A 22408-nucleotide genomic window follows, 5' to 3' on the forward strand; every position below is an offset into this window, starting at 1 on the left:
TCCCTAAAAAAGAACACCAAAAGTTTGAGGCTTATTAGATATCTTTCTTAGAAATCAGACTTAATAATCGAATATTTTTGAAAAGACCTCAGTATGAAAAGACAGCAAATTGTCTGCAGGTAGAAGACAAGTGACAACGAGAATCTATGTATAGAAGCCAGCCACCAGCCAAGTGCCGTGGCCCGTCGGCTGGTAATCGCAAAAATATTTGTGTATATTTTGACAAGGGATTCAAAAATCTTAAAAAAGAAAACTAAAAGTTTGAAGCTTAGTAGATATCGTTGTTAGAAATCGGACTTGCTTTAATAATCAAATATCTTTGAAAATACCGCAATATGAAAAGACAGCAAATTGTCTCAAATTGTCTGCGGTTAGAAGACAGGCGACAATGAGAATCCATATATAGGAGCCGGCCGAGTGCCAGGGCCCGAAGGCTTTGCCGCCGGGCCCCAGCTGTATATATACACGTATATATGTGTGAAATATATGCATATTTGATATTAGACCCCAGAAGTTCGACTTGTAGGCAAAAGGTACTTTTTATGATTACATTTGTCAAAATAGTAAAGATAAAAAAAGTAAATAGCAAGAACAAATCATTAAATAAATCTTTGTTTAAAAAGAAACAAATGATATAATTAATTAAATAAGAAAAAAAACGGATGATGGAATTTGCAAAGCCCAATTATCGCGCATGCTTAGTTTTATATCAATAACCGATATGCAGGCAACATCACTTTCAACCAGTCATAGTTTGTTTTGTTGTTTTTTTACTGAAAAAGAGGTTTCAAAAACATGGTTTAAATCTGAAAAAACGGCAAGGTTATTGGATTACATTCATGCGGTTCAAATTACACCAAATCAAATACCTTCATGAAGGTTCCATCCTGATTGAAGATTTCACATCAATGAAGAGTGAACACACCACCGTTCCCTAACATCAACATGAACCTGAGATTATCATCAGAGAAGTTAGTTCTAAAATTGTTCTTGGAGTATTTCTTCCTCGAAAATGATTGTTCTCACAAGTATGTTGTTCCAAAGATTGAAAGGTACCGTGATGCAAAAGCTTTGACATTAGGAAAGTCTTTCTTGAGCAAAACTAATAAAAACTCAAAAGTCCTTCTTTGAACTTGTCCCTAAAGAGGTCATTTGCTTGCAACTCAATGACCACCAGCTGCAGTTCACCCGAGCAACTGGCCACGTCTGCTTCAAATGGAATTTCAAACAGCGTCACTTCTTCTGCCTTTGAATCTAAATCAGAAAACCACTCCCAAAAGTGCCTCTGGAGGTCTTTGATTTTGCATGCAAATGGTATCGGTATAATTCAGCTGTTGCTTCATTCAAAAGTCCTTGCACTTCTGGAAGAGCGTCAAGGTTTTGTGTATGAGCCAGGAGCTAGGTTTTTCTCTCTCTGTAGCTTTAAGTTCAGAAATTTCAAATAAGCAGTAATGCCTGCAGCAAAGAACAATTTCCATACCCACTCTTATTCCAACAGTAATGGCTGCGACTTACCTTTACTGTCTAGCAAGTCATGTATTTTCTTTCCTATTCAAATACTCTACTCATAACTTCCTTATAACTTCGCCATGTTACTGCTTTGTAATATGATGAATCTTGCAATTCTGTGCCTGTATTCTTCAATATTTCTCTAAACTGGCTATGGTGACCTTATTAAATTCACCGTCTTCACCACAGGATTAAATACACCCCTTATATTCATATATTTAGTACACAGAGCTTGCTGGCGAATAATACAGTAAAGGAACATTGGTTGTGGAATGTGTTTCTCATTACCACGGCCGTCACGTATGGGGAGGGGGAGGGGGACCACCCCCTCGATGTTTTTGGTCACTTGGTAGAAAAAATAAGTCGATAAAATTCTTTGTTCAGTTCAATAAAGAGCACGCGAATACTGACATGTCATTTACAGAAACTTTGAACTTGGTCGGTAAACGCAGCAGTTTTACCGACTCCTGCCATGATTTTGTGAATGGTGCCAAAATTTTCCATTTGGTTAAATAAACAGCATTAAAATAGTGACATGGTATGTACCGAAATCTAAATTTCCGTTGGTAAATGCAGCGGTTTTACCGACTTGTGAGTGACTTTATTTATTCGAAATTCAAACAAATTGTATTCGAAACGGACATTATTCTAATTATTGACAAGAAACACTCGGTAAAAATGACCAGCCAGTCGGTAAAATCTCTAGCCCCCCCCCTAAACATTTTGGCTAGTAACGACACTTCTCATTACACATCTGATTCACTTTTCCAACCAAGCCTTCCTTTTGCCACTCATGTTCTTTCCTCCATCAACAGTCAAGCAAATAAAGTTAGTCCAATCGAAGTTACAACAAGTTAATGTTTTTTTTTTCAATTCATTGAATATATCGTCTACAGTAGCTATGCCATACATGCTATGTGGGGAAGCAAACTCTTCAATTAGATGGCGCTATATCATTTCTTTGAATTTGAAAAGTCAATGAAATGATAATCTCTTTCTGACGATTAAAAGACCTCCAGGTGCCGGCGCGTCCGGTCTGCGGGCCGTAGTTTGGGGACCTCTGTACTACAGAATGAAGAGCCACCAAAAATGAAAATATTGAAAGGAATTCTTGCTTCAGAGCGTCTCGTTTCAGGTTAACTGCAAGCAATTGCTAAAATTAATATGGCCTTAGGTAACTTCAAGTTGTTGAATAAGACCATATTGATTGCAAATGTGCTAAATGATAAAATAAATTTGGGAATGACCAATTGTACTATTTTCTCCTAAAACTGTTCTATTCAAAACAAACATGAATTATATGTGTTTTGTCATTTTCCTTCGACACTAGGCAAACGAAATCAGCAGCATCCATTACCATGTTATAAATAATAACACGGTAACGTGGTTACCGTGCAAATTATGTAGTTGTGGGTTGTGTTTTTTTCTTCTGTTTATGCTCTGCCTTACTCTTTTACTTTGCATCAAGGGTTTTCAAGTAAACAAACAAGCATGGTTCATTTCCCTCATTTGGCTGATTTTCTTTTCTAAAAAAAAGGTGACAAAAGGCAATCCTGACAACCAGCCCCACCTTTGAGCAAGTGGTGTACAGTATGGAGCGCCTAGATCTAAAAAAAGTGGCAGTGCTAACCCAAAAGAAGGCTGAAGAAGGCTTGAATTGAAGTTGTCAAGTATTTTGCAGTAGGTTGCATCAAGACGTGGCTAATTGTAGAAAGAGACAAGCCAAGACAGATAGTCCATGTAATTGAGAGGCTAATGTTTAAATGGCTGGGGCACGCTTTTAAAGATACACTCTAGGGTTGCTAGTACATTTGGGTCTCTTTGGAGCAGAAAACATTGAACACTAAGGCCTATTTGGAGTGCCTAGATCTTAAAAAAAAGTGGCAGTGCTAACCCCGAAGAAGGCTGTTCGGACCTTATACGTTTTTAAAGATTCATTGTAGTGTCTCTAGTACATTTGAATCTCTATGGAGCTGAAAACCATAAGCACTAAGGCAGTTGTTTCTGGATTCGCTGGAATCCCCTCCCCACAACATTTGTCTGGGATCACTAGTGGCTGTTCCACTTGCTCTATGGTATCGCGTATAACGTATTGTGGTATGTATTTACGCGTGCAGGGATTATCAAAGAGCAAATATATATTAAAATATAGAATAATAATTTGCATATATTTATTAATTTTTTGATATCATAGAAATATTTTATCATTTGCAACTGATCAAGCGCATTTCGGCAGCTTTGATATTTAAGTACGTTATTTTTGCTTTATCAGAAGGGATGCATCTAACCTTCTTTCCTGCAGCAAGCACGGGTCCAGAGCCTTAATTTGGGAGGGATGGCAGTGCCAAAAGGAGACCGTGTCCCATCCCCCCCCCCCTTCTGCAATCTTGTTTAATTGAATTAAGGCAGGGTTTGCTATCAACGAAACGTAACGCAACGGGAGATCAACTGACTCACTTTGACGCTTGCGCAAGGCATTGGGAAACTTAGTCGAGGGCGTAATTGCCACGTAATTAAACGTCGATATCCGTTGGCCAATCAGAAGCGACCCCAGTCATAGGGAAGGTTACGCACTCGTTGCCTGTTGTATTTGGTGAGTTGTAATATTTCCGATTGTTCTTTGATACTAACACGGCGTTAGAAGTTTGCAAGATAAGATGAATGGATAATCTAAGCGTCTGGACACGAACGTGAAAGGCTCCTATAGAAATAGGACAAGACAATATAGAAAAATCCTCTCTCGAAAATACAATGTTTGAGAACGCACACATTGTTTAAATGACAATGTTTGAGGATGAGGGGATGATTTCCAATGTTGTTATTGGTACTTTTGGCAAAGGTACTGAAAAGTAAAGAAAAAGGTCAAGGAATAAGAAAAAGCCTAGTCAGTTGGCTGGGGTTAGACAAGCTTTGCTGAGGCTGCAAAACTTATCCCAATCAAGGTGAAAAGTAGACGCGGCAAAAGATTGTCAGAAGATAAACAGTGCGTTTTGATGCAGTGGACAACAAACTCTTGAGCCAATTTGATTTTTGTCCAAATTTTTTTCTCTATGAGACTAGAAGAGAACTTAAAGTTCAGAATATGATGTCAAGAAAAAAGGACAAATGGGTAAAGGGGGATAAATGGTGGTAGTATACCTAGCCATAGCAGCAGGAAATGCATCTTTCAAAGAATATTACTGCTCAAAGGACCTCGTTGAGGTACGCCAGAAAGGATTGTTGGCCTTATGATGCCCTGCAAGGGGTTTCACATGTGAGAAAAAATAGGCATAATCAGGTCTCATACCAAGGGAGATGTGAAATATACTCACTTAATTATTGACATAGACTTGGCGGAAGAAATTGAGAAATGAAATTTCCGACTCCAGATTAGTATGAGGCGACACATGATTCTTAAATCTCTTTACAGTAGGATGCAAAGCCATTCGGCATAAAGAAAGATATAACCTTGACCCTTATAATAGATGTCAAGCATGTATCTTTATCACAACTCTAAGCTATTTCAATGCCACCAAATTAACCAGACATTAGACATTTATAGTGTTGGTGAAGGAGTCTTGATTTTTTTCATGTTCAGTGATAGAAAAAAATTATTCCATTTGGACGTATGTATTACATACACTTCATCTGTGTCTCTGTTTCCGGGGAGCAGTGATAAGTGATGCCAACCTTTGCATGCTTATAGAGTCCACAGCACTGTCACTGTCCAACCTTCTTGTCTTGAGTCTGCACTCCCTTGGACTCTCCCTAATAGCACAGAAACGTTTCAGTCTTGCGTTTATAACACATACCGTCTTTGAACACATTTATTACGTTAATATATTTCATTGTTTTTACTTCAGAAAACGATCAATTTTTCAGTCCTTTCGATTTTTCGCATATAGTGCACAATAGTATAATTTAGGAAGGATTCTTAAAAAATCGTTTGGAGGGGGGGGGGTCGTCCCCCTTGTATCTGTGCTTGTCCCGCAGTAAACTTTCCAGCGGTAGAATCGCTTTTCCACCCCAGACAACTTACTGCTAAGATGTCCTCAAGCCTTGGCTGCGTCATTCTGCGATAGTATTCGCAGCAAATAGACAACATTTTCCAAAAATCACATAAAAATCACACTGTAAAATTCACAGTTTCGGAGTAAAGCCAAAAAATTAAAGGCTTCATTTTTCTTAAATCGCCTTTATTATAAAAAGTAATCAAGACAATCAAAACCCTTCATTCCTATTTCAGCACACATTCCAGGTACAAAAACGTGAAACATACTCTTGAAACATACACACACATTCCAGGTTGTAAACCATACTAACTTCACATTAACTACAGAAGTTACTTCAAACTGACATCCCCTGGGAACAGTTTTACAGTAACAAAGGGTTTTTCAGGCTTATAAGGCATAATCTTCGGAAGTTTCAATTGTATAAATTTCTGTTTTCACTCTAATAATGTTTTCAATAAGTTTCAATCTGATAGTAATAGGTTGATGATAATGATACAGATTTACTTAAATAAAGATGGACATTAACTATCTTTAGAAAAAGTTACTACAAAAGTAAATTCAAATCTACTTCTCTGTCTTTCCAGCTAATACAATAACATCAACTAGAACGGAAAACTCAGTTTTTAGGAACTTTAAGTAACTCCTTGTCAAACCTGAAAAACAGCCATTGACTCTGTTTTGATGCTTATTTTCTTCTTCAAGGATCATTGGGCACTGGTGGACGAGCTTGTCACAAAGATTCTGACAGCCCAGATAGTTGTGAGAGCCTATGTTGTGGAAGAGGATATGATACACACCGAGTTTTTGTCACTGAAAAGTGTAGATGCAAATTTCAATGGTGCTGCACAGTTGAATGTGAAACATGCTCTTCCTGGAAAGAGGAGCATCGATGTAAGCCGGATCGATCCGATTACCGCCCTCGAAGATCTACGCAAGAAAGTAACGGAGGTAGGTTTGCGGATTCAAGCAATTTTTTAAGATTTACTCTAGTCTCTAGTCTGTGGTGGGTCGTTTATTTGAAAAAAATTTCAGCCCAATCGGACAACGTTAAAGGGGGGCTGTGGTGGGAGGGTCCAAACTTCCGGCCCAGTTTACCCCATGAAGATAAAGTCGGAGGAGGATGAAATTTTGCAAGTTTCTTAGTTTGAGCTTGGGCTACAAAATGCTATTACCGCCGTCTCTCTGCGAACTCTAGGACCTGAAATCGCTTAACATTGTGGTGGGTCGCCTCTTTATAGAGGCACAAGTGTGCCTCCTTGATTATTGCTTGACTAACTGTTAGCTGATCGTGTCAGGAGTTGAAGATGGGGGCTGCCGCCCCCCAAACCCCCCGCTCTTGAACATTCTTGTGTTAAGGCTTTTAATTCCTGAATACTCAAATCACGTCGTACAGGGTGCCTCCTAATCCCTGTACGTTTTAAGGTTCGAACTTGTGACTCAGCCTCTTTAACAGCCCCCCCCCAACTGTGCCTCCTAATCCCTGTACGTTTTAAGGGTTGACCTTGTAACTCAGCCTCTTTAACTCTTTAGAAAACGTAGTTTTTTTTCAAATAATAAACATAAAAAGGTTAGACATGCTTTGTTATGAAAATTGACGCGCAGATATTTTCATAACAAAGCATGTCTAACCGGTTTATGTGTATTATTTGAAAAAAACTAAGGTTTTTCGTAAATGTAAATTCGGGGGATAATTTTTTCGGTCTGAAAATATCAAAAGGCCCTAACAGGTCGAATTCTGCTTCGAATGAGTCCTCATTCAACCGGATCCGTTGCCAACTGTGGCCTGTAGGCGCGGCTAAGAAAAAAAAAGAAATGATGATGATGAATTTTAAGTGGCTATATTTGGTTTTTTGAAAACAGGGAAGGAGTGATCGGATTGAGCTGAAATTTCGAGGATAAGCTCCCGGGCCCTAGTAAAGCTTAACTTCTAAATTTCAGCCGAATCGGACAACTTTAAAGGGGGGCTGTGGTGGGAGGGTCCAAACTTCCGGCCCAGTTTACCCCATGAAGATAAAGTCGGAGGAGGATGAAATTTTGCAAGTTTCTTAGTTTGAGCTTGGGCTACAAAATGCGATTACCGCCGTCTCTCTGCAACCTCTAGGACCTGAAATTGCTTAACATTGTGGTGGGTCGCCATTGTGGTGGGGGGTTTGGGGGCTGCCGCCCCCCAAACCCCCGATTTCACAGCCTTTAAATAAAAAAAGTTTTTTAAACTGAAAGTAAGGAGCGACATTAAATCTTAAAACGAGCAGAGTTATTCCGTATATGAAAGAGGCTGTGCCCTCCTCAACGCCTCGCTCTTTACGCTAAAGTTTGACTTTCTCTTAACTCTTTTTTTAAACGATAAAAACTTTAGCGTAATGAGCGAGGCGTTGAGGAGGGCGCAGCCCCTTTCATATACGGAATAATTTCTGCTCGTTTTAAGATTTAATGTCGCTCCTTACTTTCAGTTTAAAAACTTTTTTTTTATTTAAAGGCTGCGAAATGGGGGGGTTTGGGGGGCGGCAGCCCCCCAACTGTGCCTCCTAATCACTGTACGTATTAAGGTTCGACCTTGTAACTCAGCCTCTTTAACTCTTTAGAAAACGTAGTTTTTTTCAAATAATTTAAAAAAGAAACTGAGTTTCTTTTTAAAGTTTAAATTCAGTATATAAAAAATTTGCTCTGATGGTGAATCGAACCCGGATTTTCCGCCTGACAGTCTAGAGTTTCAACCGCTGGACTATACAAGCACAATATTAATTGTTATTTTGCCAATGGAAGCTATTTTCGACGCAAGCAAATTCCCAAAAATCTTGATATGTGGTTTTTGGAAAACAGGGAAGGAGTGATCAGATTGAGCTGAAATTTCGAGGATAAGCTCCCAAGCCCCAGTAAAGCTTATCCTCTAAATTTCAGCCCGATCAGACAACGTTAAAGGGGGGTTGTGGTGGGAAAAATTAACATGGGCTAATATGGGAAAACGAGGTTTTTCGTAAATGTAAATTCGGGGGATAATTTTTTCGGTCTGAAAATATCAAAAGGCCCTAACAGGTTGAATTCTGCTTCGAATGAGTCCTCATTCAACCGGATCCGTTGCCAACTGCGGCCTGTAGGCGTGGCTAAGAAAAAAAAAGAAATGATGATAAATTTTAAGTGGCTATATTTGGTTTTTTGAAAACAGGGAAGGAGTGATTGGATTGAGCTAAAATTTCGAGGATAAGCTCCCGGGCCCTAGGAAAGCTTAACCTCTAAATTTCAGCCCAATCGGACAACGTTAAAGGGGGTCTGTGGTGGGAGGGTCCAAACTTCCGGCCCAGTTTACCCCATGAAGATAAAGTCGGAGGAGGATGAAATTTTGCGAGTTTCTTAGTTTGAGCTTGGGCTACAAAATGCGATTACCGCCGTCTCTCTGCGACCTCTAGGACCTGAAATCGCTTAACATTGTGGTGGGTCGACCCACCACAATGTTAAGAGGCGACCCACCACAATGTTAAGCGATTTCAGGTCCTAGAGGTCCTGAGCTTATCCTCGAAATTTCAGCTCAATCTGATCACTCCTTCCCTGTTTTCAAAAAACCAAATATAGCCACTTAAAATTCATCATCATCATTTCTTTTTTTTTTCTTAGCCACGCCTACAGGCCACAGTTGGCAACGGATCCGGTTGAATGAGGACTCATTCGAAGCAGAATTCGACCTGTTAGGGCATTTTGATATTTTCAGACCGAAAAAATTATCCCCCGAATTTACATTTACGAAAAACCTTATTTTTTTTCAAATAATACAGATAAACAGGTTAGACATGCTTTGTTATTAAAATATCTGCGCGTCAATTTTCATAACAAAGCATGTCTAACCTGTTTATGTGTATTATTTGAAAAAAAAACTACGTTTTCTAAAGAGTTAAAGAGGCTGAGTTACAAGGTCAACCCTTAAAACGTACAGGGATTAGGAGGCACAGTTTGGGGGGCTGTTAAAGAGGCTGAGTCACAAGTTCGAACCTTAAAACGTACAGGGATTAGGAGGCACCCTGTACGACGTGATTTGAGTATTCAGGAATTAAAAGCCTTAACACAAGAATGTTCAAGAGCGGGGGGTTTGGGGGGCGGCAGCCCCCCAACTTCAACTCCTGACACGATCAGCTAACAGTTAGTCAAGCAATAATCAAGGAGGCACACGTGTGCCTCTATAACGAGGCGACCCACCACAATGTTAAGCGATTTCAGGTCCTAGAGGACGCAGAGAGACGGCGGTGATTGCATTTTGTATCCCAAGCTCAAACTAAGAAACTCGAAAAATTTCATACTCCTCCGACTTTATCTTCATTGGTTAAACTGGGTCGGAAGTTTGGAACCTCCCACCACCGCCCCCCTTTAAAGTTGTCCGATTGGGCTGAAATTTAGAGGTTAAGCTTTCCTAGGGCCCGGGAGCTTATCCTCGAAATTTTAGCTCAATCCTATCACTCCTTCCCTGTTTTCAAAAAACCAAATATAGCCACTTAAAATTCATCATCATTTCTATTTTTTTCTTAGCCACGCCTACAGGCCACAGTTGGCAACGGATCCGGTCTTTCGTTGAAATGCAAGAGTTGGAATATTTTAGTAGTGTCTTGTTGTGCTTTACATTGTCACAGTTACATTCTCATAATTTTTCCAAGTTCATTTTGAATTTGTTTCGTTTAAATGCAAGAGTTGGAATATTTCAGTATTGTCTTGTAGTGCTTTACCTTGTCACTGTTACATTCTCTTCATTTTTCAAAGTTCATTTTGAATTTCTTTCCTGAAATGCAAGAGTTGGAATATTTCAGTAGTGTTTTGTCGTGGTTTACCATATCACAGTTACATTCTCTTGATTTTTCAAATTTCATTTTGAATTTATTTCTTGAAATTCAAGAGTTGGTATATTTCAGTAGTGTTTTGTCGTAGTTTACCTTGTCACAGTTACATTTTCTTTATTTTTCAAAGTTCATTTTTGAATTTCTGTGGTTGAAATGCAAGAGTTGGAATATTTCAGTAGTGTTTTGTTATGATTTATCTTGTCAAAGTTACATTCTCTTGATTTTTCAAAGTTCATTTTGGATTTCTTTCATTGAAATGTATGAGTTGGAATATTTCAGTGGTGTTTTGTTGTGGTTCACCTTGTCACAGCTACATTCTCTTGATTTTTCAAAGTTCATTTTAAATTTCTTTCGTTGAAATGCAAGAAATGGAATATTTAAGTAGTGTTTTGTTGTCGTTTACCTAGTCGCTGTTACATTCTTTTGATTTTTTAAAGTTAATTTTGGTTTTCATTCATTGAAATGCAAGAGTTGGAATATTTCAGTAGTGTTTTGTCATGGTTTACCTTGTCACAGTTACATTCTCTTGATTTTTCAAAGTTCATGTTTGGATTTCTTTCGTTGAAATGCGAGAGTTGGAATATTTCACTAGTGTTTTATATCTGGGTTGTTTTTTTGCAAGTCCAAGAATTTGTCTTTGTTGGTTTGAATGTCTAAAGTGTATGTCTTTATCTGTTTCTATGTCCGAATCTATTTGTTTACATATCTAGGTTGGTGTTTGGTTAGTTTAGGTTAGCTAAGCTAGGTTAGCTAGTAAACAATTCTCCATGTTTAAGTTAGGTTAGGTTAGGTTATGCTAGATTAAGTTAGGTTAGGTTAAGTTAGGTTAGGTTAGCCTACGTAGGCCTTATGTTAAAGTTAGGTTAAGTTAGGTTAGTTTAGCTAAGTTAGGTTAAGTTGGGTTAGGTTAGGTTAGCCTGCGTACGCGCGCGTACGTAGGCTAACCTAACCTAAACTAACCTCACCTAATCTAACCTAACCTAACCTAACCTAACGCCTACGTAGGCTAATCTAACCTAACATAACTTAACCTAACCTAGCCTAACTTAATCTAGCCTAACCTAACCTAACTTAAACATGGAGAAATGTTCACTAGCTAACCTAACCTAGCCTAACTTAGCTCACCTAACCTAACTTACCTAACCTAACCTAACCATACGTAAGATAAGATAAGATAAGTTTTATTCTTCATTAAATACACATAAATATTAGATGTTATAAATCCCTCAAAGATTCATTGGCCTGTACAAAGAGGGAAGACATATGAATTACATACTCAAGGATAAAAAACAAAAGAAAATTTAAAATGATCACTTACTCACATATGAAGGAGAAGAAAAGAAAATATAAATAAAATAGAAACTATAGAAAAAATTAGAATAAATAAACTAAATTAATTAATTATATTAGATAGACTCAAAAAAAAAAAAAAATATTACTATAAGCGAATTCCTGTCGTCGAAACAGACTGTAAATATTAGACTGTAATAAAATGGTGCGAAAGCAATAAAATTTAATCTATCTTCATGAATGCTACTCCTTAGTGAACTATACAAGTTTCACCAACAAAAAATGATAATCATACCTGAGGCCTGGGAGTCATAGCGCAGAGAAAACCACCATAAAACAAACTAACCATTCAGGAGACATCAACTCCACAAAAAAAAAAAATTATTCTGTTTGATTCTTAACTAAATGGTCCTTAAGAATCCTCTTGAAAGTGCCAAAGGAGTGGCATTTCTGTACTGAAGAAGGCAGGGAGTTCCAAACCTGATGACAAGCGATGAGGGGATTGAAATCTGACCGCACAGTAAGAGTAGGAGGAGTGCTGATATTATGTGACGAACGAAGGTTATATGGAGCTGAATCAGAAATAAACTGAGGAGTTTTTTGAAGAGATTTTGGAAGATTGCCATGAAGCTGATGAAAAACAAAAGAAGCACAATAAATACTGTATATATACTGTATATTTTGACACGGTTTTGGTTAATAAGGGTGGGTGTCAATAACCAGACGCGGTTTTTTATTATAATTGACACAAAGCGACCGCAGTGTAGAAGGAAAAGTAGACATCCATATTATGGGGCCATAAGAGACATATGACTGGACAAGGCAGAAAAAAGAAGCTTCAGAATAGATCCAGGAAAGGTGTGTTTGAGTTTTCAAATGACACCCAAACTCCGTGAGACCTTAACCCTAATCATGGCTATATGGTGTCTAAACGAAAGGTTCTCATCAAGCAGGATACCAAGAAATAGGACCAACCTATTCTTTGGTCTACACAAGAAGCCTTGGGACGCATGAAGCTGTGTCATTTGAGCGAAAGCTACATAAATACAAAAAAATATTAGAAACTGTGGCTTGGTAAAATTCAAGGCCAAGTAATTTCCCTCAGACCGAGAAAAGACTTTCTCAAATATTGGCAACAGACTTAATATGACATCACATTCTATCCTCCCTAGAGTCCCAAAAGTGCTGTTGTCAGCAAAAACAACGAGGCAATCTTCATTAGAAGTAGCATTGGGACACGAAGGAACATCCGGATGACACAGATTGCAGCATACCAGAGGACTGGTGTTCTTGACTGCTGAAATCAGATCATTGACATAAATCAGAAATAAAACGGGACCAAGAACAGATCCCTGGGGGACGCCATAATCTACTTCAGAAGGGCTTCAGAAAAGCGTATCAATTGAAATAAGCCTTCCAGGAAGATATGATTCAAACCAAGAAAAAGCATTTGATCTTATACCAATATGAGATAGTTTCTAAAGAAGAATCTGATGAGTCAAAGAATCAAAGGCTTTACGAACATCCAAAAATAAAGCTGCCAGGATAAGACCAAAATCTATTGCCGAATGAATGAAATTCAAGAGAGATGCGCACGCATGCTCTGTAGAGTGATTCGCTCGGAATCGGGTGACTTTGGGAAAAAAATAAGCGTGGGAGGGGGCCTAGTTGCCCTCTATTTTTTTTGGTCACTTAAAAAGGGCACTAGTACTTTTAATTTCTGTTCCAATGAGCCCTCCCCCGATATTCTAGGACCACGGGGTCGATACGATCACCCCTGGGAAAAAAAAACAACAAACAAACACTCAAATAAAACCGGACCCGTAATCTTTCTTTTGGCCAAAAAAGTAAAATTCCACATTTTGGTAGATAAGAGATTGAACCCTATACAGTAGGGTCCTCGGATACACTTAATGTGCTGGTGTGATGTTCATAAGGGTTCTATAACTTTTAGGGGGTCTTTCTCCCCTTTTTTTGAAAATCAGCCTAATTTTCTCAGGCGCGTAACTTTTGATGGGTAGCACATGAAAGTTATATATTTGAAATCAGCATTGAAATTTTATTCTTTTGATATATCTATTGGTATCAAAAACCCGTTTTCTAGAGTTTTGGTTACCATTGAGCCGGGACGCTCCTTACTTACAGTTCGTTACCACGAACTGTTTGATAGTAGGTGCAGTTCAATGCAAGTGTTCGCATACATTTGCTCTGAAAGAGGTTGTGTAGAACCAGAGTGATGGAAATCTGTTCATGATGAGAGCGAACAGTAGTGAACAATTGCAGCATTTCCTGGGTCCATTGTTCAATAGATTCAGCCAGATCGTCAATAATCAGCCAAGACTTTGGTTCAATAATGTTGAAAACATCAATTCCCTGTATGAATTGTATCTTCACCAATCCCGACGTAACAGTTGATTTTATTTTATCGTATGTCTCCTGCCAAATACTGTAACAATAGTAGATTTTTTTACTTTTACACAAACATTTTATAGAAATTTTTAATTATTTTAGTTAAGAGTGTTGTTTTGCCTGACATTGACGGGGCACAAAGAAACGATCTGAATGGTGTTTTAAACTGATGCATGTTCCCTTCAACACTTCACCTAGACAACTAACTGTAGACTATAGTTGTCTAATGATTAAATAATGTCCCTATTACTACTAGTCCTTTCAATAATAATAATGATAACAAAATCAATAAAGAATCATATTTCTTGTATTATAAACAACACTTTACATAAAACAAAGAAAAATACACTTTTTGATTTATAATAAAAAACATTTATTTAAAAAAATGCACTAGAAAAATCACTCTAATAAATATACTTCGTTTATAAATACAACATTTAATGAAAAATACACTTAAAACAATCTCACTTTTTTTTAATGCAACATGTATATTTACAAAAGTACAAAAAAATCTGCTCTAAGTAAAAAAAGATAACTTTGGTAGTGGCGGCGCACCCCCACTGGTGGCTGCCCCCCGTCCGGGCCACGAGCCCCCCCCCTGAGAGACCCCCCCCCAAGGTTTTGGGAAATTTATTGGACTTTACTCAAACCGAGACTTTCCCTATGGCTAACAGTTTCTTGTTGATTTTTTTTTCCTTTTTTTAGACACTTTTGAAACCTGAAGTATTGGCTACAAAATGATGAATACTCCGATAGATAATGATGTTACTTGCTCTTCTGGTGCAAAGCCAAAGAGAAACAATTATAAACGTTTATCAGAGATAGACATATCAAAAATAATAAGCCCGCTTATCATCCCAAATTATCCTGAAACACCAGATCCAATAAAAGCAACAATTGTTGTACCACCTCCAGATTTTGATAGCTCATCAGATTCATCTGCATATCAAGGTGGACCATTGGAATTGGTTTGGTATACGAGTGTGGAAATCAATAAATTAGGTTCTTCAGTCTGTGAAAGTAGACTATTGGAGGAGGAGCATGGTGCAGATGCATCATCTTCAAATAAAGGTAAAGAATTGTCTAGCATTATAAATGAAGTTATGAATATAGTTGATAGCACTGTCTAAGTCTACGGAAAAAGTAAGAGGTACTATTCCAAACTTCCTCCATGGAAAGATCCTCCCTTGTAAACCCCACCCCCTCCAACTCCCCCCACTGCCAGAACCCCATACCTGAAAACATGAGGCGTCTCAAAAACCAAAAATTTATTTAAAAAGTTGTAAAAGTTTACAACGTACAGCCCTTCCCCCCGGGACGGGTGGGGATTAAGCCATACCCAAAGACTTCGTTACTATATTTTTTTACAATGCTGATAAAATTTATTATCTCAAAATTTTGATTTGGTGACAAAATTTGAATGAACGCGGCGTAACTTACGAATTAACTTGAGTAACTAAATTATGTAACGTATATTTTTATTACATATATTACGGGGTTCGCACCCTAGTCAATACCTCCCTCTTTACGCTAAGTTCAAATTTTGTTCCAATTCTTTAAGAATGACCCCTTAATCACAAAAGGCTGATAATTAGAATAAATAGCTCTGATGAAAGTACAAAAAAAACTTTAGCGTATAGAGCGAGGCAATGAGTTGGGGGCGAACAAAGTCATATAGGCTACTTATTAATTTCTGTTCGTTTCAAATTTCGATGTTGCTCCTTACTTTCAGTTTAAAAAATTGTTTTTTTTACTATTTAATTTCTGATCGTTTTTTTTTTAAATAATGCTGGGAAATCCGGCGCCCCTTCATAGCAATGTCCCTTCCCCCATGAAAACTTCATCCCTGGAAAGATCTTCCCCCCACCCGCGACCCCCCCCCCCCCCCACTACCAAAAAAATCCCCCAGCAAACTTCTGTATACTTCCCAATAACCAAAACTATATTTGAACATTGGGTAAAGTTCATAACTTGCAGACCTTCCCCCGGGGACTGTGGGGGATAAAATCTTCCTCAAAGACATAGTTATTGTATTTTTCAACCATGAAGAACAAAATGGCTATCTCAAAATTTTTATGGATGACTTTGGGAAAAAATGAGCTTGGGAGGGGGCATAGTTGCCCTCCATTTTTATGGTCACTTAAAAGAGTACTAGAACCATTAATTTAAATTGTAATGAACACTCCCGATATATTATAGTACCAATGGTTCTATACGATCACCCCTAAAAAAATAAAAAAAAATAAACCGGCCACCGTGATTTTTCTTATGTCAAAGAAATAAAAAAGTCCCCATTTTTTAGAGCGGAGCTTGAAAATTATAGAGTATGTTTATCTGATACGCTGCATCGGATTGTGTGATTTTAAAATCTGTTATCTGAATGTGTCCGCCTTTTTCCGAAAAAAAGGCAAATGTCCTCAGGCGCGTAACTTTTATCGGTAAGACTCATCGTGATGAAACTTATATGTTTGAAATCAGCATAAATTTATAATTCTTTTGATCTATCTATTGGTATCAATATTCTATTTTTTTAGAGTTTCGGTTACTATTGAGCCGTTTACTGAGTCGGGTACGTAAAGTTAGGTAACAAGAACAGTTTTATTATTTAAGTTAAAAAGGGCTAGAGGTAGTTATTTACTATAAAATTTGAAAAAAAACTACATTTTCTAAAGAGTTAAAGAGGCTGAGTTACAAGGATGAACCTTAAAACGTACAGGGATTAGGAGGCATAGTTGGGGGGCTGCCGCGCCCCAAACCCCCCGCTTTCGCAGCCTTTAAATAAAAAAAAAAAGTTTTTTAAACTAAAAGTAAGGAGCGACATCAAAACTTAAAACGAACAGAAATTATTTCGTATATGAAAGGGGCTGTGCTCTCCTCCACGCCTCGCTCTTTACGCTGAATTTTTAATTTCTCACAACACTTTTTTTAAAAAATAAAAAATATATCGTAAATAGCGAGGCGTTGAGGAGGGCACAGCCTCTTTCATATAAGGCATAATTTCGGTTCGTTTTAAGATTTAATGTCGCTCCTTACTTTCAGTTTAAAAAACTTTTTTTTTTATTTAAAGGCTGCGAAAGCGGGAAGTTTGGGGCGGCAGCCCCAACTGTGCCTCCTAATCCCTGTACGTTTTAAGGTTCAACCTTGTAACTCAGCCTCTTTAACTCTTTAGAAAACGTAGTTTTTTTCAAATAATTTCTGCACGTTTTTGTACAGTTTATTACTTATTATTGCTTGACTAACTGTTAGCTGATCGTGTCAGGAGTTGAAGTTGGGGGGCTGCCGCCGCCCAAACCCCCCGCTCTTGAACATTCTTGTGTTAAGGCTTTTAATTCCTGAATACTCAAATCACGTCGTACAGGGTGCCTCCTAATCCCTGTACGTTTTAAGGTTCAAACTTGTGACTCAGCCTCTTTAACAGCCCCCCCCCCCAACTGTGCCTCCTAATCCCTGTACGTTTTAAGGGTTGACCTTGTAACTCAGCCTCTTTAACTCTTTAGAAAACGTAGTTTTTTTCAAATAATACACATAAACAGGTTAGACATGCTTTGTTATGAAAATTGACGCGCAGATATTTTCATAACAAAGCATGTCTAACCTGTTTATCTGTATTATTTGAAAAAAACTAAGGTTTTTCGTAAATGTAAATTCGGGGGATAATTTTTTTCGGTCTGAAAATATCAAAAGGCCCTAACAGGTCGAATTCTGCTTCGAATGAGTCCTCATTCACCCGGATCCGTTGACAACTGTGGCCTGTAGGCGTGGCTAAGAAAAAAAAAAAGAAATGATGAATTTTAAGTGGCTATATTTGGTTTTTTGAAAACAGGGAAGGAGTGATCGGATTGAGCTGAAATTTCGAGGATAAGCTCCCGGGCTCTAGGAAAGCTTAACCTCTAAATTTCAGCCCAATCGGACAACGTTAAAGGGGGGCTGTGGTGGGAGGGTCCAAACTTCCGGCCCAGTTTACCCCATGAAGATAAAGTCGGAGGAGGATGAAATTTTGCAAGTTTCTTAGTTTGAGCTTGGGCTACAAAATGCGATTACCGCCGTCTCTCTGCGACCTCTAGGACCTGAAATCGCTTAACATTGTGGTGGGTCGCCTCTTTATAGAGGCACAAGTGTGCCTCCTTGACTAGACTACAGCTACAGCTGCAACCATGATGTTATGACCACTCTACACAGCCATTCACACCTTTCAGCTATGTAATTCTCTTTGTGATCGTCTTTTGCTAGGTTGCAAGCTACCGCTGCAATCCGGATACTCCCTCTATTGTCAGACAAGGTTTAGGAAGAGCAGAACTTTTGAAATGTTGACCCGTGTTTCCTTAGCATTAACATTTCCAAATTGATCACTGTTTTTATTTCAGGTCTACCGGCCAAAATCAACGACGTTGAAATGGCCCTTTCTAGGGAAGATTCTGCCATCTGTATTCATGTACCGGAAGTAAGTTTTTTAGGTTTTTACATACAGTTGAAGCTCTCTGCTTCCTTCTGTCTTTCTCTTCTCACTCTCTCTCTCTCTCTCTCTCTCTCTCTCTCTCTCTCTCTCTCTCTCTCTCTCTCTCTCTCTCTCTCACTCTCTCTCTCTCTCTCTTTCCTGTCTCTGCGCTCCTGTCAATACAGTCCTCATTTTTCTGCAAGTTAGTGTTAATACTGAGGGATAGATTAATATTATTTAATCTGTTAACCCATAGCAAATACCACATAGATTGCCAGCAAACACCGTTTTTTAGTGTTTATATTATACCAATGAAGATTTTACCTCGCAGAGTAGTAAAACCATAATTTTGAAAACAATTTTTGAAGAAGATTTTTACGAGTTGAAACGATTTTTTTTCGAAAAGGGTTTTTAAAGCTCTATGAGAGGCCCATTTGTGTTTTCTATTAAAAACTCATTGCTGCGCCAAGCCACCTGAGATCCACAGAGCTGTGCTTGCTCCATCTCCACCGGGTCGAGTTCACCCTAATCAGTTTAAAATTTCACTCTATAGTTCCTCCCTCGAAATTTAAATTTCCTTTCTCATGGCAGCCCATGGTCACCCCCCTCGAGGACATCTTGATTTTCGTCTGGACCTAGATGAAGGGCTAAAAAGTACAATTTGTGATTCTACTACTATCTATAGTAGATCACATCAACAGTATTAGCTATTGATTGCTAGGGAAAATTTGAGTCAATTACTCAGCACCTATCAAAAGTTTGATCAATGTTAATCAATTTGAAAATCAATATCAAAAAGACTAAGTCACTAAGACTAGGTATAAATGAAGGCGTAGAGGTGAGGTTGGTAAGGAGCCGATCTATCGTGTGAACGGCTGCACTTTGCTCGGTTTTATTACTAGTAAATTGGGTGGATGCAGTTACGTTAATGTGATACAATTTTAAGAGACAATGTCCAGAGTTTTTTTTTAAAGTAGAAAAAGGTTCGGTAGAATAGGAAGATAATTCTGCGAATCAATATTATAACAGTAAAAGCCACAGTAATTAAAGTGGTCAAATAAGGATCTGAAGCTTGGGCGCTCATAAAAAAAGGAGAACGATTTGCTGGATGTTTTCAGAGAGAGTGCCTATTGATTGCTTTGGATACCCGACTGCTTGACCGCAACTCAAGCTGTAAGCTGTTCGAAAAATGAGGGTCCATCCCTCGTCCTAAGGCTATAATGAGAGAAAGGTTGAGATGGCTAGAATATATTCTGCTGATGAAGGATGATTGATTACTAAAGGTCGTCTATGTCGGAAAACCCTGTAGGGCCAAACGAAAATCAGGTTGCCCCTAGATGGGGTGGGAGGATGTTTGAAGGAGAGGTTTAAGGGAAACAGGGAATTCTTGGGAGGGTGTAAAAAGGGAGATTTTAAATAGATTGGGACCGAGGAGGATCGTGTGTTACTATGATGGTCTCAGGCGGCTTGGTGCTGTAGTGGGTTATTAGTAGTAGTAATAGTAGCATCAAAAAGTAATTGATTATTGATGCCTGATCTTCCGAAATTTGTAGAGCTGTTTCTACTGTTTATTTTCCTCATATTTTATAGTCAATTAAGCGTTATTATAAACAAATACAAATTAACTGAAATGTTGTTAACTCCATTAAATTATTATTACAAAAAATACACTTAGATGGGTGGCTTAATAAAATTGAAAATTAATATAATTAAGATCGAACAGCTAAATAACAACTATTGAAATAATTAAAGTAACGTTTAAGAGAGTTTTTTTTTTGATAAAAATAAAGAGGAAGGACGGGGTGCTTAGGCCAAACTTTTTATTTGGTCCCCACCCAGTTGGGTGTGTTTCCGGGCCGGAGTCAGGGTTTTGTTTAGGGGAGGGGGTCCCCAATTAAATTTTTTTTTTGGGGGGGGGGGTCCCTAAACTACGTAAGCAACAGGAGTGGAAATACCGTGGACGGGTTAGAACGGACACCCAGATGTATTTTGTACGTGCGTCGTTACGAACCAGAGCCCGTCCACACAACTGGATATGGTTATGTGGGAAACTGAGCTAAGTGAAGACGATCAAGTGTGTCTTTGTGAATGAAAACAGATGTCGTCTTTTTTTTTCAAGAAATTGATAATGTTAATTATATAAAAACCTAAATAGGTATTATGAGTGGTGTTATTTTATATCGCGTTGTTTGTGCTTGTTTTACATTGTACTGGAGATAAAGTAACCATTCCTAACAGGGATACCCAAGAGCGGATCCAGGATTTTTGTTGGGGGGGGGGCGGGTTTACTAATTTTCAACTCATCGACTAACTTTACTAATTTTTACCAATGTTTTTACTAATTTTCGACTCAAATTTCGGGGGGGGGGGTAAAAACCGGTAACCCCCCCTGGAAACGGCCTTGGGTATAACATTGACAAATTTTTGTCTTTTTTTTAGGTGGCCTATGTTTTAGATACTAACCTAGCCCTAATTACTCAACATAATGTGTGAAAACAAGCTTAAGAGCAAAGCTCGAAAGAAACTCTTCCTACTCTCTGAAACGTGTGGACCAGACCCAAATAAATTCAGATCTAGAATTAAAATCTAAATTATAATTAATTAAAGTTGAGCTAGATTTAGCTGTTCTATTTCATCTGAATAATACTGTAACTGGTGTTTGTAATTTTTAATCCATAATCTTACATACCTGCTAAGATTAAGTACAAGTAGTACGTGACTGGTTGCAATGTTGTTACAATGTCTATTCAGTGAGAATAAAGGTAAAAAAATAAACGTTGTACAAACGTCGCAGTTAGGTCTGAAGGTCATATCTGACATTTCCACACGTCCGAGTTAGTGGTAGAAAACTGTTTGCAAAGCCGTTCTCAAAGGGAGGATTAGCAGAATAATGGAGTTCAGGCGTATCAGTGTTTGGTTAGATGTACAGTGCCCTGCTGATTAACTCTCAGCAAATGGTTTTTGGCAATTATTTCAGAAGTTTTAATGTCAGATACATTCTTTAGTCTTAATAGATGCGAAAATATTATAATATTTGACAATATTGTACATTGCAACAGGACCAGACGCTTCCGCTTAACCCAGCAGACGAATGAAGCTTCTGAATGAGGGTCTTTCATGATGGCCGGTCTTGTGCCAATTTTTCCGCGAACTTCAGCCAGCGCTTGTCTCATTTGTGGTCAAATATGCGGAAACCTCCAGTAGGTTCCAGATCTTGATTATCGTCTTCCTTTTCTTCTACGCAATGTTGATAAGGTTTCAACAAGAAATATCAAATATTAATGAGGCGTTCGTTGGAGCGACGCAGAACGTGTCCAAGCCAGACGAGCTTAATGACGCTTGAAATTTTTGATGTTGAAACAACGTCATCGGAAATCGTTGTTCAAAGTCCTGACATAATAGCATAAAATTGAATGTAGGCAACGGTGAACAGAAACCTCTAGATCACGTCCTTGAGCTGCTTTGATAGGCCACGATTCAACCACATAGAATAAGACAACCTTCACTGTTGACTTATATATGCTTATCTTCACTCGCAAGCTAATCGCTCGACAGAGCCAGAGGTGTTTGTGGAGCTGAGCAAAAACTGCTTGAACCCTAACATTGTATACAAACGTCTAAAAGAAGAAGAAATTTCTATAGTAATAAAAGAAAATCCTGCACTGCACCCCTTTGAGGAAGAAAGCCCGAGAATTCGAGGTGTTATGGGTGTTTAATTTATATCAAATATATTTAAATTGGTAAATATCTCGCTAATTAGTTTCTCATGTTTTTTATTACATACAGAATGTATGTATTATATGGGTATGGTCTTAACAGTAATGTCGAATTTGTTTTGTTTTGTTGTACAGTTTGTGGTGCCGAATAGGATCTACGATTTGTCTTGGTTGTTTCATAATTTATTTAGTCCTGTGTTGTTTTTTAATCTATTTTTGCCACCCCCTCGAACAAGTTTT

This window comes from Artemia sp. Qi Xiang Cuo, unplaced genomic scaffold (assembly GCF_049724085.1).
Source record: "Artemia sp. Qi Xiang Cuo unplaced genomic scaffold, ASM4972408v1 HiC_scaffold_2954, whole genome shotgun sequence".
Taxonomy (NCBI): domain Eukaryota; kingdom Metazoa; phylum Arthropoda; class Branchiopoda; order Anostraca; family Artemiidae; genus Artemia; species Artemia sp. Qi Xiang Cuo.